Source organism: Scylla paramamosain, chromosome 7 (assembly GCF_035594125.1).
Source record: "Scylla paramamosain isolate STU-SP2022 chromosome 7, ASM3559412v1, whole genome shotgun sequence".
In the NCBI taxonomy this organism is placed as follows: domain Eukaryota; kingdom Metazoa; phylum Arthropoda; class Malacostraca; order Decapoda; family Portunidae; genus Scylla; species Scylla paramamosain.
In genome coordinates, this window is record NC_087157.1 from 19,294,940 (window position 1) to 19,299,939 (window position 5,000).

The window sequence follows — 5,000 nt, forward strand, 5'->3', positions numbered from 1 at the left end:
AGTCACAGGAAGGGGAAAAAACAGAAACAGGCAGAGAATTCCAGAGTTTACCAATGAAAGGGATGAAAGAATGAAAATATTGCTTGACTCCTGGACTATTGAAAGGGAACTTAAAGACTTCTATCACGTCCCCTCTTAACCTACGTCTCTCTAAAGAATGTAAATTTAATGACTTCAATCTCGCCTCGTAAGGAATACTCCTCATCCCCTGTATCCTTTCTGTCATTCTCCTCTGTACTGATTCTAATACACCTATATCTTTCCTGTAATGTGGAGACCAGAATTGCACAACGTAGTCTAGATGAGGTCTGACCAGCGCCAAGAATATCATTAATATTACTTCCGGCCTTCTACTTTTAACACTCCTAAAAATTAATCCTAGTACCCTATTTATCCTGTTTCTAGCCTCTATGCATTGTTTTCCTAGACGGAGTTCACAGCTAACTATAACTCCTAAATCTTTCTCGTACCCTGTAACTACCAGATTGTTCGTTTAATGTGTACCTACTGTGTGGGTTTCCACTACCTACGCTAAGTACTTTACATTTATTGATATTAAATTGCATTTGCCATATGTCCGTCCATTCATTCATCCTAAATCTGCCTGCAAGGCGAAGGCACCCGTTTCTGATCTAATTAATCTATCTTTGTGTCATCCGCAAATTTACTAACATCACTACTATTTCCACTAACCAAGGCATTGATATATATTAGAAATAACAATATCCCTAATACTGATCCCTATGGCACCCCACTGATTACATGACATCACTCGGATTTCGAGCCGTTTATTACAATTCTTTCTTGCCTGTCGCTAAGCCATGACCCTATCCAGCCTAACACCTTCCCATCTATCCCGTGTGCCCAAACCTTTCTCAGGAGCCTTTCATGGGGTACCTTGTCAAATGCTTTACTAAAGTCCAGATACAAGATATCATAACTATCACCATTATCTACTGCCTCGTACACTTTACTGTAAAAACTTAACAAGTTTGTCATGCAAGACTTCCCCTTCTTGAAGCCATGCTGTGATTAATTTATCAAGTTATGTTTGTCTAAATGTTCCCTAATGTTCCTCGCTATTATTAACTCTAATATTTTACCTATAACTGAATTTAAGCTGACAGATCTATAGTTAGACGGTAAAGTTTTATCTCCTTTCTTAAAGATGGGTACTACATTAGCCTGCTTCCACATTACTGGTACCTCACCTGACTCAAGTGATTTCCTAAGGACAGAGAATAACAGCTCACTAATAACCTCTTTGCATTAATTAAGTACTCTGGGATATATTTCATCTGGTCCTGGTGTCTTGAACTTTTTTGAGCCTATCTATCTCCTGTTCCACTATCTCTCTACTTATGGAAATATCTGTCAGCTTCTCATTCTCATCTGCTCTAAACATATGTTCACTATCTGGCATATCCTGCATGTTTTCCTGGGTGAAGACAGATGAAAAATACTCATTCAGAATTTTACTAATCTCCTTCCCAGAACTAACCAGCTCCCCATCTGCTGCCTTTAATGGACCTATAGTGTCCTTATTCTTCGTCCTCTATTCCTGATAAAATCCCTTGGGGTCCGTCTTCACATGGCTGGCTACACTTAATTCATAATTGCCCTTAGCTTTCCTCGTTAACTTCATGACTGTTCTAACTAATTCATTATATTGTGACCTTAAAACTTCTTCACCTGCCCTTAATGTCTTATATATACTTCTCTTCCACCCTATATAATGTTTTAATCTAGCAGTCATCCATTTAGGATAATTTTTCTGTGAACTTATTGCCCTATACGGGATATATGCTAACTGACCTGTATGAACTTTATCTACGAAATATTTATACAATTCATCTACATTTACTTCACCTAATTCCCTCATTTCGGCCCCTACCATCCTCTCTACTCCCTCATCTACTCGCCTCGACCTCACCTCCCTCATTTCAGCATGACCTGACATTCCACCATACTCACACCCATCTCCCTCTCCCTCTCTCCTCCGCCCCTTCGGAACACATCTTACCTCCTCTTGTCCTACACCCTCACACCTCACCTCACCTCTCACATCTTGCCTTATCTCTCTCAACTCCGTCCCGGACCTGACCTCACCCTGCATCCGTTGCCAGTCAACTCCTTGGAGGTACCTTTTTAATTCCTCAAATTCTGCTCTCCTAAAGTCAAGTATTTTACTAGTGTTTTTGCTTCTAAAAGTTTCTTCCCATTTTAAATTGTACCTAATTTCCCTATGGTCAATGTTACCTAGCTGTCCTTCAACCTCTACCTACGTGACTGCTTCCTCCCTGTTAGTAAGAATTAAATTTTAAAATATTATTCCCCCTTGTGGGTTCTACGACTACCTGTTTTAAAAAATTATCCTGAATTACCTTAAAAAATTCTGCTTCCTTTTTACCCACCATCAGACTTCAGTCGATATTCCTAAAATTAAAATCTCCTACCACACATACCTGACTGTACCTGCCTGCTCTATTTATTTCCTGCCACAGTGAGGTGTTAATTTCCTTTGTACACTACTCCCATTACTGTACATTGCTGTACTACTACTGCTTTCCTATCTGTTTTAAATCTGCTGTTAATACAACACTGTAATGTGTCCCTAACGTATAACGCGACGCCTCCTCCTCTCCTGTTTTCCCTATCTTTATAGAACAATGTATAACCATCTATCTTGACCTCTGGATTAAATACTTTTCCTCACATATCTAACCAAGTTTCAGTTAAAGCAATGATATCAAATTTCTCTACACACACTATTCTTCTAAGCAAGTCTATTTTATTCAAAATACTGCTACATTTTGTGTGGTAAATACTTAAGCTATTTCTCACCTTCCCTGAGCTAGCTACCTTTCTAGATTTAACTAATTTCTCCTATGTTTACTCCTCACAACACCTTCTTCACACAACCCTTTCCCGTATATGAAGTGAGTTATGGCAAATAATTGGCACATTTTGTGCGCTCGAGCTCGATCTGTAGTGATGAGGCGATAGTTGTGCGAGTTGCGAGGCAGAAACCTTCGCCCACATGCCGATAAATCGAAATATGCAAAATACAGCAAAAAAAAAGGTGAGTCTGACGAAGAAATAAAATAAAATAACAAAGATACGCCTTCAAAAGTTACCAAGAAGTGTTTCCGAAAATGAAATCGAAACTTTTATATACGATGGACATCAAAAGGTGCTCCTGGCCAAATCATCGTTGTGCCCTCCAGGGCCAGGCGGGAGCGGTGGGGTGTACAGATGTGCGCTAACAAAAATAGAGCCCCCTCGCTCCGCTACGGGAATGATCCCTCCAAAGATATTAAATACGTTACTAAATGATTAAGAAAATCATAAATTATCTTTCACTCGCTGACAAGGAAAATAAAAACGTGAGGAAAACTAATATTTTCAGAAATCTACAACGACGAGCCTCTAAAAAAAGGGAGACAAATAGTGTGGGCCGGCTCTAGTCATCAAGGCCCACGTCACCTTGACTTTTCAAGGCGACAATCAACACACACAGAGACAAATAAGAACACTTCACAGAACTATACAAGCTTTCCTCTCTTTGATTTTACTTGAATAAAGCTGCAACAAAGGTTATGACGCTAAAAAGTTACCTTAGGTTAGGTCACAAATATCATGGTGGTAACGCTTCCCGGAAAATCAGAGTTAAAAATAATATCAATACCAATTGAACAAAGAAAATATAAATATCTTTTCTCCATAGAAGGAGAGTTTTTTTTTTTTTTTTTTTTTTTTACGTGGAAACCAAATTCACACTAAATGAAATGTGTTACAGTAATAGTTTCCAAGGACACTTTATCATAACGGGCAAAACATTATTAATCTACATAACGGTAAAACACACTAAAGGATAAATAGGCATATAAACTAGAAGATCTGATATTTGTTACCTAAAAAAGACCTTAAGTGAATATTCCCATTATTGTGGAAAGTTTTTTTGTAATTGCATTTTTCCTTTCTTCACTCATATATACGTACATACAAAAAAAAAAAAAAAAATATATATATATATATATATATATATATAAATATATATATATATATATATATATATATATATATATATATATATATATATATATATATATATATATATATATATATATATATATATATATATATATAAATATATATATATATATATATATATATATATATATATATATATATATATATATATATATATATATATATATATATATAAAACGAACGCAAAAATGACAGCTAATTGTTAGGTTTCAATTGAATCTCTAAGTAAATATTTATACCAAAAAGATGACACCATTATAGAAAACTTATGATTTCGTATCCTTCTTTTCTCTATGCATACATTAAAATAAGCACACGAAGACTGGAATACAAAAATTATAGTTTTGAAAAAGATTCTCGGTTAATCCTCAAAGGACTTTTTTCCCTGTAAGATGTTGCAATGAACATTATAGACTAAATTTACATTCTGTCTTCTTTCACATATATACCCTAGGAAGGCAGAAAAATGGGACACAAAAACAACGCATTGGAAAAAGGTTTAAATTAATCCTTCAATGGATAACACTACTGACACGATACCATGGAAGCACATCCTTTCTTTCCTTCACAGATTCGTGGGAAGCTGACAGGAGAAAGGCAGGCAACAGGTTTCCGTTAAAATGAAAAAAAAAAAAATCCAAAATAGAGGGCACATGATGTAATGAAGCAGGTACTCACTTTCCTCCTGCATGTGTTGGGAGTGTTCACCGCGGCACCACCTGCCATCCTTTCCTGAAAATATCAAAACATCCACATAAAAAAGTGATGCAGCTTCACTATTCTAAAAAGAGCTAAAAATGAAGCATCATAAACAGAACCACCAGAAATCATTTACTGCATGAGTTAACAACATACACATGAACAAAAGAGGAAAGAATAAATACTGAACAAAAACACGAAATGTCATAAATAAAACGTGTCAAATTCCTCCAAGCAAGAACACATGG

At 36.2% G+C, this 5,000-nt stretch overlaps 2 long non-coding RNA genes across 2 annotated transcripts in view; one reads left to right on the forward strand and one right to left on the reverse strand.

The window, feature by feature from the left end:
* LOC135102187 (uncharacterized) overlaps positions 1 to 5,000 on the reverse strand; it is a 27,526-nt gene that overhangs the window by 21,812 nt on the left and 714 nt on the right. Inside the window, exon 1 of the long non-coding RNA XR_010269579.1 lies at positions 4,732 to 5,000. This exon is cut by the window's right edge and continues 714 nt beyond it. This is a non-coding gene — a long non-coding RNA (uncharacterized LOC135102187). The remainder of the gene's footprint in view (positions 1 to 4,731) is intronic.
* LOC135102188 (uncharacterized) overlaps positions 1 to 5,000 on the forward strand; it is a 22,338-nt gene that overhangs the window by 9,384 nt on the left and 7,954 nt on the right. The gene's annotated exons all lie outside the window — the stretch shown is intronic.